Here is a 15,060-nt window from a genome sequence, read left to right on the forward strand (position 1 = left end):
TTGCATGGTGTTATAAGGTGGTTTAAATACATATTGGGAGTGTGTTATTTTCTTTTTGAATTATGATTGGGTATTGTTTATTTGATGTGATGAGTAGTAGATTTCAATACTTTTAAGAATTATAGTTGTGATGTTTGTTTTTGGTTTTCTTGTGGATTGTTGGTTTGAATGAGTATTGTTGATTAGATGTGATGAATAATGTTTTATTTGATTTAAATACTTGTAAAACTCTATATTTGTGATATTGGAAATTGGATTTGTTGTGGTATGTTGTGTTGGAGCAAGCAGGTGGCTTGAATGGTGTTATAAGACTTATAAAAAACTCGTACAATCTCATGGTGCTGACTATGCAAAATGCCACCCGCCAAAGAATTCCACACTTAAGCGGTGGACTAAACTCATTGGAGGGAGATGGTCCAATAAGGACTAGCTGGTAAATTATTTATGTGTATATTATTGTTATCATTATCCAAGATTTACTATATTATTTTGTCAAATGATTCGATTAATACTTAGATGATGTAAATATATACTGTTTTATTCGTTATTTAAGAAATATCTTGAATGTTCTTTATTTGGAAAAATCAAGAATTAACTTTGAAAATAGGAGCAAAACTTCAGGCAAACATAGATGTGGGTCAAAGGCACTTGCTGTTAGGGTTGATGAGGAGGTGTGTGTTTTTTCATTTTCTTAAACCTTAGTGTATCACATGTTGTGATTAATTAACTATAAATAACTAACACTCGAATGTTAATTAATTAGACCAATAATAATGGCGGTCAAGTTCCTGAATTGGCAAAAATTTACAAAGATGTTAATTTCAATCCAAATACAAATAGGTGGATACACCATGAGGATGAAGCGACATATGTATGTGCATCATTCCATCCCTATTATTTCATCTTTATCATGTTTGTAAAGCTATAACATATGTATTATTAATGTTGTGATTGCTTGTTTTTTTCTCTTTCAAATGGTAGGAAACTATTCTCAAAGTGCAAAAGGATCATTGTCAAGATCCTAATGCAATTCCCTTTACAGGAGGAGATCTCAAACTTCGTTTTTAAGAAGAAATCCGGTATTGTAAAAGGATTTGGCATGAGACCTTCCTCTTCTCTAGTAACCACTGTCTCATCTAGTTCCTCGGTGGAGTATATTCATCGGTTAGAAAGTGACATAATTGAGCTCAAAGAGGCAAGAGCTAGGGATGAAGAGGAGCTAGCTAAGGAGCAAGAGGCGCGAGCTAAGCAAGATGAGGTCTAAAAGAATATTCTTAATTTTTTGAGGAGCAAGGGTTATGATGACGCTTTTACCTATGGAGGTGGTTCATCTTCAAGCTAAATCACTTATTGGTTAGTACTTTATCTTTAAGTTAAAACACTTCATTTTTTATGTATCATTTGAAACTAATATTTGTCACGTGATAGGTTATTCAATCTTTAGTTTATGATATTGAAGATATAGAAGTGAAATTTCTGTTGGCACTGTATAGAATTATATTTGACTAAAGATTTATATTTAACTAAAGATTTATATTTGTCCAGATTTCTTATTGGTGGCTTTAGGGGATTTCATTTAGGCATTATTTGAAGACATATGAGGACATCTTCCGTTGGTTTTAATTATATTATGCTACATTTTTTGTATTATTATAAAACATCTTAAGTTATTGTATGTGTTGCAAAAACTTATTGTATGGAAGGAGTTTGAATTGGATACTTATTTTAATTTTGACTTGTGGAATGTATGGATTGATTTTTTATAAATGTGTTAATCAAATGTGAGGTTTTAATAATGTAATGACAGGTTACAGGTTAATATCAATTCCATGAAAATAATAAAAACAAAAAATAAGTTTTAGTGACGAATTTTTTCGTCACAAATATGGCAACAAAAAATTGTTTTAGTGACGAAATATTTCGTCACTAAATGTAGTGGAATTTTGTAAGAAATGGTTTTAGTGACGAAAATTTTCGTTACTATATGTGTCTGGATTTTCCTAAAAATAGTTTTAGTGACAAATATTTTCGTCACTATATGTACCCAAAAATAGTTTTAGTGACAAAATTGTCGTCACTAAATATGATTTAATAAACTGAAATGGTTTTAGTGACGAAATGTTTTTGTCACTAAATACTGTTTTTAGCGAGGAAAACATTTAACAGCGAAACGTTTTCGTCACTAAAAGCTTTTTAAAAAAAAAACAAATCGAACTTTTAGTGACGAAATTTTTTGTCGCCAGGACTTTTAATGACGGGGCTACAACGACGACACGAATTTCGTCACTAAAAGTCCAATTTTGTCACTAAAGGTTCTTAATGACGAAAAATAGGACTTTTAGTGACGAATTTTTTTGTCACTAAAAATACATTTTCTTGTATTGTGCTAAGGACCACAAACTAAATATTCGAAACTGGCTTGAAATTGTAATTAGCAGTTATACAACCCTTAAGATTACAAAGTAAAATATCTCAAAAATCAACCAACACAAACACAAATATGTAAACAAAAAATAAAAGCAGTTCCTACTTTCTAATAAATCAAAAAATGAAAATAAATATCAATAGAGGCATATTTCAATAGAGAAATAAAAATAAAATTAAAAAAAATAGAGGCATATTCCAAGCATTCAGTTTTTAAAAAAAAAAAAAAAAAATACAAGCTAAACAAAAATCTGCCAAACTAAAACTAAATTTAATCAATACTACAATTGAACAAAATAGGATTCAAGAAATTGTAAAAATAAATGAGAAATTAGGGAAAAAGGAGGAAAAAATGCCTACCTTCGACTATACCCATTTTTTTTTTCTAGAAACGGCAAATGAATAGATAACAAAAAAGAGGGAAAAATGTCTACCTTCTGAATCATTTGTTGTTGAAGAGCAGAGACGGGATGGCTTCTAAATCGTCTGTTACAAAGAACGAACAGAGATTTCCACCGTCGCAGAGGTTTTCATTGTTACAGAGGTTTTATTTTTCGTCTGTTTGATAGGTTGGAACACGCAAGTCCAGTCTGTGTGTTTGAAGTTGCAGTGAAGTATCGCTAGTCTGAGTGAGTCTGAATTTTGATCGGGAAATACGGTTTGGGTTTTAGGGTGTTTTTGTTGTTGTTGTTGTTGTTGTTGTTGTTGTTATGTGGAAAAGCGGCTGGTGTTTTTATAAGGGCTTGTGTTTCTTTCTTTTTTTTTTTTTTTTTTTTGGATAAGCGTGTTACTGTCTAAAAAGGAATCTCTCCAAACGCACCGTGTGGTTTGTCAAGTTTAAACTCTATACGTGTCAGTTTTTTAGATAGGCATTTTTCCTAACGTGTCAGCACCTCCTTAAAGGTTTCTGCTATTATATATAGTATTAGGTTTTTAAATGATAAGTGAGCTTTGACTCTAATGGGAGGTGAGGAGATTTAAATGCTTCATGTGGTGACTCGTTATGTGACAGATAATTAATCTCAACAAAATCACTTTAATGGTCGTTGAAAATACTGTTTAAACTAGCCTCATGCGCGCTATGACTTCACGTTCTGAATCTTCTGATCCGTTGATAAATTTGTAGCTCCAACAGGTTAGCACACCTCAATTGATACGATGCGTGCCAGAAAAGTACCGCTTAAACGCGAAAGTGTATGATGCTTTGCAGATAGAAGACGAGAAAGAAGTGATAAAGCTGTGTGAAGATTTTTGAGGAGCACGGATTGCATATTTTGACTATACACGATGACACAGTGCTTCAGGCTGCCACTTACGCCAAAAAACCTGACTTGGTACTGAGACTTCTACAGGACTTGCCTGAACGCCATCTTGATAAACTGACTCGCCGAAACATTTTCGGAAACACTATCCTCCACGAGACCGCCATATCCAATGAAGCAATAGAGGTGGCAAGGAAAGTATTGGAGAAAGCTCCCGGATTGTTATGTATGCGTAACAACCTTGGAGAGAGCTCTTTTCCGGACCGCTTGTTATGGCAAGCAAGACATGTATGACTTTCTAGCCAAAAAAATCTATGGTTACGATGAAGCCAATCAGAAAGTCTTCCTACAGAGCAGGGACGAACCCAGGATTTCACGCTGGGGGGGGCCGGAGATAAGTAAATTTTTTTTTTTCAAATACGTATCCATAGAGTATTAATAAACTATCAACCAAGACAAAATATTAAGATACAATCATCTACCAACAAAAACAAAACACACGAAACACTATTAAGATACAATCATCTGGAATTGGGGAATGAATATTTTTTGGGATTGAAACATCGACATTTTCCGGAATTGGGAAATGAATATTTTCTAGAATTGGAACATCCACATTTTCTGGAATTGGAATAGCAAGATTAGTTATTGGCAATCCTACGTTGACTTCTGAAGAATTTGAATCCTTTCTTTTGACAAAATCAAACATTGTAGTTGGTTTTTTCATGATCTACAAATAAAATAAGAATCATATATATTATCTCACAAAAGGTAATATGCATGATGCATTTAATTATAAATTTACAGCCAGAAGACCTTATTTGATTGGTCTAGGTGTTGGGGCTTTTTGGATTGCTCCACTATATTCGAGTTTATTTCTTCTCTAAGTATTGCTCTTTAAGTTTTTTCTTGTTCTTTGTTGCTGTTTGTGTGTTTGTTGCTTTTCCTTGTGTTCACCATCATGAACACCTTGTATTGGCTTGCTTTTGTTTGCAGTTTGTTTTAATAATATTCTTATTACCTATCAAAAAAAAATTATAAATTTAGTATTTCTCACTTATTTTCAATTTTTAAATTTATCTAATTTAGCATTACGAGTTAACAATAAGCGCAAGTGAATCACTGTTATTTTCTTAAATTTGTATGACAATTTTCTATATTATATGATTTGTTTTTGTCTTTTGTCTTTGGTCTTTGCCTTTATTTATCTCTTTGTCTTTGTCTTGTCTCCATATTTCTAACACTCACGGACTCACCCAATCCCCCTACTAACACTACGATTTTATTCTACAGTAGCAACAAAAACTTTTCCGTACCCAATCCCACTATCGACACTGTGTAAACTTTTCCTAACTTTACCCTTTTTTTTGTCTAGTTAATGTGTGCCCTTAACAAATCTATTTTTGAAAAAATTTTATTGGGTCAATTTTCAATAAACTTTTTCAAAAATTGGTTTTACTATTGTGTACCCCACACATTAGTAGAATCATTTTTTTTTTTTTTTTTCAGTAGTCCCTATTATTGCCCAACAACCGGTCAATAAATAGTCAAACACTACACTAATATATTCTCTAATCTCTACAGAATCATAAACACAGAGTCACAGAGAGTCACAAAGCCAAAAAGCCAAAAAAAAGAAGAAAAAAAAGCACAAATTCAATTCACAATCAACAACTCAGTTCATCACTCATCAATAAACACAACAAGTCCACAAGCACAGATTGTTAGATTCTGAGATTCACAAATATTATATTAGGTTTTGAAAGAAACTAGGAAAGGATAGATTAAATACTTGTGAGTTGAGCTGGAACAATGAAGCTGGGCTGGGCAGATCGAGCAACCGGCGGCAAGAATCAAGATGGGTCTCGCGTGGGCATGGCGACGGTGGTGGCATTGGTGTGGCCATTTCCCGTTTGGGTATGCGATGGGAACCGGTGGCAGCGTGAGGCATGAGGCATGGTGGCGGCGTGAGGCGTGAGCGGTGGCATGAACCGGTGAACGGCGGCATGAGCTTTTTTTTCATTGTGTCTGTTTCACCTCTCAGTCTCGCCTCTCTTTTCTTTTCTTTTTTTTTTCCTTCGTTTTCGGTTTTCACTTGTTCCGTTTGTTCCTTTTGCTAGGTTTTCAATTTTTCTTCTTTACATTTTTTTTTTTAGACTTACATGGGCTGATGGGCTCTTGACTGGGCCGGCCGGCTGGGATAGGGGGGGCCAAGTCATTTTGATAAGGGGGGCCAAGTCCTTTATTTTTTTGTTTTTTGAAAAACTTTACCTACTAAAAAAATTTTTTTTTTGGATCCAGGGGGGGCTCGGGCCCCCTTAGGCCCCTTCCTGGGTCCGTCCCTGCTACAGAGGAGAGATAAAACCACTATTCTACACATGGCCATCCTTTTAGAGCACTTCGGTTAGTTCTCCCACTCCTTTAAAATTAAAATCATACAACCATGGAGACGTATATTTCTCTTTTATGGGACTTGGCTTGGGTTAATGCTTTCAGTGCATAGGACCGATGTGATTATGACACGAGAATAATGTTACAAACACAAATTTCTTTATAATATTTTTACAAATTATTAATGTGATAAATTTTATTAGTTCTTATCTAAGTTAATCTTTAATATCATTTTTTAACTTATCAATAATCTTTCATACATTTAAAAATCTGTAAAACAAAATTGTAAGAAGGTATGTAGTATTCCTCAAAAAAAAAAAAGGTATGTAGTATTACCGTTTTCTCATGACACAATAGGTCCTGTGCACCTAAGGTTTGCCCGCTCTTTATGTAATTTAAAGACTACATTTTTAGTACCTTTTTTGTGTGTTCTTTCTTCCATATTTAAAATTGGAAAACAGAGTTGGCATTTCAAATTGCAAATAAGTTCGGACAATTAGTTGATGAACGAGATGCGGATGGCATGACTAGCCTTCAGCTTCTATCATGCAACCCTGGAGCTTTTCAACATGACAATGGAAGGACATTCTTCGAGAAAATTGTCAATTCTGGTTGGTATAATCAATCTTTATAAAATTTAGACTTATAGTGTTGGTATAATTTATTTTTATTTTTATTTTTTTAGTGGGTTAAAAATGCACTTTATAAATTATAAGGCTCAGAATTTGTGCTATATTTCATATCGAGTACTAGAATTTTACATATATATAACTATTTTCCACTGTATTTCTCCCTGTCTTTTTCCCTTTTTTTTTTTTTGTATATAATTTTGTACTAGTTACCTAGATTATAAATTGTAGTGTATGGTATTTCTTAGTACGTGGTGTGGTTTGCCGGCATCAAATGGAGAGAGAGAGAGAGAGAGAGAAATTATATATTGTTGCTACCATGTGAGTTTTATAAGGGCAACGATTCTCTCACACAATTTTTTTTTTTTTTTAAAAAAAAAAAATTCATATATATCCACTTTTTCACATTTTAAGCGTAGACATTGATTATTTGCGATTTCAAATGTGTAAAATATTATGTATAATTGTTAATATTGTGTGTACGAGTATATAAAAATAAATGTGAAAGAATATTTACCAATTTTATAATATAATCTAATAATATATATATTTTTTCCTTTCTTCCTTTCTTTCTTAATCTAATAAGAGATGAAAGCACAAATAATTTTTGATAGACATGTTTTCTTGCTTTTTATAAGATATTTCCCTATACGAAAGTGGTACAATTGAAAGGTATTCTAATTAATGTAACTAGTCGCTAACCCGTGCGATGCACGGGAAAACTATTAGAAAATAATAAAGCATGCATATATTAAAAGAAAATTTAAGTTCATGTGTGCTTGCAAGGGATACATACCTAAATAGTTCTTGTGGTAGAAATAAAAGGCTTATCTTTGAGATAAAGAACTGATGTAAACAAACTAACCTTACATAAAACAAATTAAAAAAAAAAAACATAAAACTGATGTCACGGGAAATTCAGCCACATAGTAGTAATATATAAATCTCTTAAAACCTAAACCTAAACCTAAACATAAGGACTAAATATATAAACAAACTAACCTTACAAAAGCTGAACTTTATAAGCTAAAATCTATACTGTGAGTTGTAGATCTTGAATGCTATACCGTGCGTTTAGGGCTTCCTACATCTGGAGAGAGAGAGAGAGTTTGTAGAAATCAAAGAAAATCTCTCTATAGCTTAAGAAACACAATATACTAAAATTAAAGAGATAAAATTTTCAGAGGACAAAATATTATAGATAATTTAAAAGAATTTTGGTTTAATTCTTGAACACCGCAACTCCATAAAATTCATACTAATAATAATATTTTATGATAGCGCAGTTAGAATTTTGGTTTAATTCTTGAACGCTGAATTGGAAATTGATTATATGAGTATTCAATGGTGAACAAAGTACTATGTATTAATTAATATATAAACAAAACTAACCTTATAAAAGCTGAACTTTATAAGCTAAAATCTATACTGTGCATTGTAGATCTTGAATGCTTTAGGGATTCCTATGTCTGGAGAGAGAGAGTTTGCAGAAACCGTGGCTTTATATTTCTTAACTTGAGAGAGGGGTAAGGTTGTTAGGGTTTTGTAGATCTTGAATGCTTTAGGACTTCCCACGTCTGGAGAAAGAGAGAGTTTGCAGAAACCGTGGCTTTATATTTCTTAACTTGAGAGAGGGGTAAGGTTGCTAGGGTTTTGAGGAGTTATAATTTTTATTTATTTTTTAAATATTGTGCTGATGTGGAAAATTATGGTGCCAGCAAAGGCTTCGGTTTTATATATATTTTTTAAATATTGTGCTGATGTGGAAAATTGTGGTGCCAGCAAAGGCTTCGGTTTTATATATATATATATATATAGATTAAATGCCTTTAAATAAAAATTTAACAAGTAATTCTTTTAATAATGTTCCATTTGTTTTGACAAAAATATTTTTCGAATTTTCTATTAATTGGTTTATTCTAGGACAACAAAAACCTTTTCCAAAATCAATAAAGAGAGAGAGAGAGAGAGAGAGAGAGAGAGATCTTCCACAATTCATTCTTGCTCCCACCCTGGCGTCGTCGCTGCTACCATAACCTCTATCATTGCCATCAGCATCACTTTTGCGGTCATTGTTGCCACCAGCAACATTACCATTATCATTGTTGTGCTTTCATAAAATATTAATGATTTATTTTGGATGCCAAAAGGTGAAATATGTTTTTTTTTTTTTAAACCATTTCAAGGTCTAAATTAATATATAAAAAAAACAGTTATTTTCATTTATTTTCCACCTAAAAAGATAAGACATAACTTTGTAACTAAATAACTAAATTACTAAACAATTTCCTCTCATCAAAATCATTATGCTATATTCTTAGATGGATTAGAAGAGATTGGTCTTATTTTCCCTATAATTTTATAATATATTCAACAATTGCTAATTTACTTCCGTTTCATGAACAGTCTACTCATATTGTAATCCAGTCAAACAGAATCGTACTAAAAGGCAGGCGGAAAAATATAAATCAGCTTTCCAGCTTGCCGAGTACCTAATTGAAAGAGATATTTCATGGGAAACTACTTATATATCCTGGAACAGACCAAAGTAAACCTGTCCTCCACAAGTATGGTAGTGGTCATACAACAGAGAAGAAAGTTGGAGAAGGAACGGCCATGAGTTCTCTTGGGCTAGAGGAAGGGGCAGCGAAAACTCAGGAAGGGGTAACAAAAACTCCTTTGTTCTTAGCAGCTAGGTCAGGTTGTGTAGAGATTAATGTTGAAAAAATACTCAAATTATACCCTCAGGCAGTTGAGCATATTGATGAGAGAGGGCGAAACATATTGCATATAGCAATCAAATAACACCTATTAAATATTTTTGATCCTGTAAAAAATATGGAGTTACCAATGAGGAAGCTAACACGAAAATTTGACGAAGATGGGAATTCCATACTACATACAGTTGGGAAAAAAAGTATGGATTATGTGCCTGAGAAGACGCAAGGGCCTGCACTTGAATTGCAAGACGAGTTGCGTTGGTTTGAGGTGTTACTCTTCGAGCACCCATTTTTCTCATATGCTTTAGGTGTACATGCATCCATATATTCAAATACAAACACATCCATGCTACTCTTCATGCCATAGTACTATACTGTAGTCTACATATTATCACAGTGGTTGAGGCTCACTTGATGCACAGTTTTGATGGCTTAGATCTTGCTTCTAGAATTTTGGCAGGGTTTTCAATAGAGCACCAGTGTCTCCAAAATGTCATTTCATAATTTTTTTTTTTTTTTTTTCATATTTATGTTTTCACTTACCTCTTAATTAAAACACTTATTTCATTTTCGATTGTTTTGCTATCATATGCAGCGTGTGAAGATTGATACGCCAACCCATTACCTTCACCACCGCAACAATCAAAAGTTGACAGCAGAAGGACTATTTGATGAAACAAATAAAGAACTCCGCGAGAAAGGCATAGAATGGATAAAGCGCACTGCCGAAAGATGTTCAGTCGTGGCAGTTCTTATTGCTACCGTCGCCTTTGCTGCAGCCTATACAATACCTGGAGGCTCGAATGATAAGTCCGGTATCCCACTCTTCCTCAATCAACCTTTCTTCGTGGTTTTCACTGTGGCGGACGTACTATCAATTTCATTTTGCTCTGACATCAGTGGTTGTATTTCTTGCAATCATCACTTCACCATTCCGATTTGTAGACTTTAGACATTCTCTTCCTAATAAGTTGACGTTTGGCTTAACTTTATCCATGATGATGCTATCATTTGCAGCAACAGTTCTTCTCATGATAAAGAACAGGGAAGGGTGGACAAAAGTGCTCCTATATGCCATGTCTTTCATGCCAGTTGGGCTCTTTGCACTTTCATATTTTCCTCTCTATTTAGCACTGTCAAAAATCTACAAGTACTTGCTCAGTAAGGCATGGCAAGTAATTTCTCAGAGTCGTTCTTTATCTAGGGAGACCAAACCGTTCCATCAAACCTCCAATTCCCCATATCCACAGTACACCATGTCCGTTTGAGAGAGACATTACGTTAAGCTTTTGGATTACTTGTTGCCTTAAGGAATTTCCTATAAATGAAAGTGACACAACATGAGCTACCAATAATTTATTTTATTTTATTTAAATGTTGAATACTATACCAAGAAAGCTATGTAATAAATGTTTGTATCTCAAATATAGTGCATCTCAAAATTATGTGTTGTATAAATGTTTATACCTCTTTTCTTCGCTAGTTTTTGCTCACATCTAAGAGGTTTAAACCCCACATAGGGAAAGGGTATAGTTTCTGTGCGCATCGGAGGTGAACTTGTTGGGCCTAGCCTCGCTTGGGCTCACAACTTACTTGTAATGTGAGTTTAAGATTTCCTACTTCGGGTCGTTCTCGGCATAGAGACTCAACGTAAATGCTCCTCACTCTCTCTCTCTCTCTTCACACTTTTTCTCTACTCTCTATTTTCTTCAAAACCTTTCAACAACCATTTCCCTTTCCTTCTTCTCATGTTTATAACTCTAAATTAGTGGAGAGATCATGATTACTGTCATAGTTAGTGTAATTGGAGGTCCAATATCATTAGTTGTAAGTGGATGGTTAGGTGGGAGTGGAATGTGGCGAATGTGGCCTTGGAACTTGGTTCTAACTCAAGTAGGCATGCTCGGCAGTGATGTTCCCTAGGCGCTGCTGGGCATGCTATGGTGTGTTTGGACGTTAGTCTTTTTTTATTATTTAGGAATGGTTTGCTGAGCTGGGGTCAAGTGATGAAACTTGGGCCTGCAGTTTGTGCGGGTTGGGTAGAAAGAGATTGGGGATGTGGGCCACGATGCTAGGCTTGAATTCAAGGCCCAAATGGATCTGGGTACCACGGTGCCGTACATTAGCCCCCCTTGATTCATGCCCGGCTACCGGGAAGAATCAAGGAACCCAAAAGGCATTCACATTTGAGGAGATCAACAGGTAGAGATTTGGGCGGTTACGGAAACCCATTAATACGCTCTCAAAAGGCATGCTGTTTTGGGGTGCTAGGTTCAGCTATCATTATTACCTGATGGTTCGTGAATTGAGGCGATGCATGTGTCAGTTGTCATTGGCATCCGTAGAGTTTTTTTGCTAATCGTGCCTCATTATTGCTGATTGAACGTTTCTTTGTCCTCTTTGGCCTCTATAAATAGTTCATCAAAAAACATTTATTCACTTTTTCACTCACCACTTCCTGAGTTTTCTCTCTGCTAAGCATTCATCTATGCGCTTACTCACCAGTCCAGAGACCCTTTCTTTCCTAGAGCTCAAAGTAAGTTTTCTACCTCCTCCTTTTACTTCAGCTTCTTTCTTCAAGTTTCTTCCTTCAATATTAGACTTTAAAATGGGTTTCGCCTTTCTTCTGGACACTGCTACGTCTTTAGCCGCATTTAGGCAAAAATTTGACATCCTCGATGATGTGGAAGTGGCGTATTGCCACAAGAGAGAAATTGCTCTCCATAGAGGGCGAGGTACTGCTTTCTTTCTTTTAATGGCAATTCTGGAGGGCGGGGTTAGGTTTCCTGTGGACCCTCTCTTAGTCAACACACTTAGGTATTATGGGTTGTGCCTCGACCAACTTCCCCCCAATTTTTACCAGGTAGTTAGTTGTGTCAGTAGGTTGAACCATACATTCGATTTACAATTGGACCATCATGATATAAACCACATGTACAGTCTTTGTGGGAATAAGAATGCCAACTATTACTTAGAAGTTAGAGATATATGGGTACGGTTGATATCATGCCTACCTGACTCAACTAGGAACTCAACCGAGGAGTTCGTCCGGGTGCGCAATTATTGGTTTGCCAGAGAAATTCCCTGCCCCCCTCTCACGACATGAATTGGGTTCGTACTGATCTCTAACTCAACTACTTTTCTACTTGTGGTAGTTTTATCTATTTGGACACTATCACTGTATCTCACCTCATTGTATGCATATATATATATATATATATATTTTCTTTTTTTTGTAGACTGTAAAGTGTTTGTCCCAGACATCAGGGCAATCCACGTTAGGGACCTGAACTTTGTGCTTAGGTCCAAGATATTCATTCACTAGGACGGGCAGCTCCAAGCATCCCATCTAATCCTCGGAGTTGAACTCATATACTCTACTTGGGAGTCTTTCAAGCAAGCACTTTTGGTGGACAGTCGTCTGTTATCCTACATCGACATTTGGCACACAAAATTTCTTCCGCCGAAGTTCACAGTGGGAGAAGCTCGAGGCCTTGGTCCGTGATATACCTGTTCGGATGAGCTAGCACCATTGCAGGACGAATTGGTGGAGCGTGTATCCTGGTGCCTCCATGAACTTACTCATGCGGCCGTTGAAGACAAGGATCCCGTCCAAGCAGAACCCGTGCAACCTGAAGAAGCTGCCAAACCCGAGGCTCACGTGCAGGATCCCGTCCAAGCTGAGCAAGCAGCTGTTGATCTCACTACCTCTCTTGATACTGAATCTGACCGCAGGGAAGACATGGTGACTCGAAAGACCATGACCATTGATTGGTTCATGCTCAGGGCGAGGCAAACCGCATAGCAACAACCACCCCAAGGCTGAGGTCAGACACCTCCTCCACCTCCCCCCAAAACCGGGTGAACTCGAAAGAGGCAACACGTTGCCGAGCACACTTTTACCAGTCTGGGGGAAGCAACAACCTGGAATCCCCCTCGGTCGTCCGGCAGTATTGTCATCCAAGAGCCGTAGATCCAAGTCGGGGCGAGTGTGGCATCCTCTTCACAAGCCGCGCAGGTGTGGCAGCCCAAGTTTCAATTAGACGGCAAGCCACTCCCCGCGAATGCTTGTGTATGGGTTTGGGACAAAGGTGAAAGGGGTTGTCTTGCCCAAAGTCTGGCACACGACTTCCTTTTGCCTGAGGACGTGCATGCATTTGAAGAGGGTACAAAGGAATCAATGGGGTGAAGGCTACAGTGGCACACTATTGCGGTAATCTTTCATTTATTGTTTCTTTACTAAACCTTACACGTATTTGCCATTTTTCATTTATCTTCCCCTTCATTGCTGTACTAATTCTCGTTGTTTCTTTAGGCTGCTCAACTTGCCCACATCCTTGATGGGCGTGTGAAGGAACTTGCCGAAGATGCTTATCGGGAGAAGGCTGCTCGGGAAATGGCTGTTAAAACAGCTAAGGAGAAAATAAAGGTGGCTAATTTTGCTGAGAAGAAAGCTACCGCCGCGGAAAAGGCTAGGTCGCTGGTGGAGAAAAGGTCTGCGAAACTTTTGGCAAAGCAAAATGAGACGGACCTTAAGTTAGCTGAAGCAGTAAGTCTGAATACTGCTTAAGCCGAGGAACTTGCTGACCTAAGAGTGGCTTTGGAGGCTTGTGAGAAAAAGTGGTACAATGAAGGGTTCACAAATGCCGAGAATTCCGTAGAGCCAGTTGTGAATCAGGCTTGGAGGTTGGGCTTTGAGGCCGATTGGTTTGCTGCTTTACAAGCTTTGGGGGTCCCTAAAGATTCTCCTCTAAGGGATCTTGGCCAAATACCATTCTCGAGCTCAACCCCAGCCGTGCAAAACCCCCCAGTGCTTATTGATGAGGAGGAAACAGCGAGCATGAGGGAGTTGGTGGGACAAATTGGCGCTCATGTGGAGTTAGATGAAATGGAAGCCAACAGTATCCCCTGTGCTGGTGATTAGCCCGGTGGGGACCTATTTTCTCCCACAGCCGACCAACAACAGACCGAGACAGCCACCCAGACAAAACCCGCCGATCCAACAACTTGATTGCCGAACCGAATCCCTACTGCTTTTATTTATTTTTATTGTCTTTTAATATTCTATCCTTTCTAGTTAATTTGCCTATGTCACTGGGTTGTGGTGACTAAACAATTGCTTTATTTCTAGGTATAACTCATATGCGGTCATCGGGTTTAGTGACAAAACATTGATTTTATTTCTCTTTTGACTTTATTTGGGTGATGATTTGTTTACCGAATATTTGCTTTGATTATACTCATGAATGCTTAGCTATCGCTTTGTTTTGTGTTGTTGCATTTTTTTTTTTTTTTTTGTTACCCCTTTTCTTCTTGCATGTATGGCCAGGGATGATTTGTAAGGTAGAATAAATAAAGCCCCCATATATTTGCCTTCTTAGGAAGATGTACGGTAGGGTTCCACTTCCATGGGGAGTAAGTTTCTATCCTTAGGATATTTTTTTTAGTATAAGGTTTTCATCTGCTCGGTGATAGTAATCAAACCAAGAACCTGGCTTTCGTCCTTAGGATTTTTTTTTTATTAGGTTTCCACCCGCTTAATGATATTGATCGAACCGGGAATCAGGCTCCTGTCCTTAGGATTTTTTTATAAGGTTTCCACCTGCTCGACAATATTGATCGAACCGGGAATCA

At 36.6% G+C, this 15,060-nt stretch overlaps 1 pseudogene; it reads left to right on the forward strand.

The window, feature by feature from the left end:
• The first annotated feature begins 2,894 nt into the window (after window positions 1–2,894).
• On the forward strand, window positions 2,895–14,350 carry LOC115991054 (annotated as a pseudogene).
• The last annotated feature ends 710 nt before the right edge of the window (window positions 14,351–15,060 follow it).

Source organism: Quercus lobata, chromosome 5, assembly GCF_001633185.2.
Source record: "Quercus lobata isolate SW786 chromosome 5, ValleyOak3.0 Primary Assembly, whole genome shotgun sequence".
Taxonomy (NCBI): domain Eukaryota; kingdom Viridiplantae; phylum Streptophyta; class Magnoliopsida; order Fagales; family Fagaceae; genus Quercus; species Quercus lobata.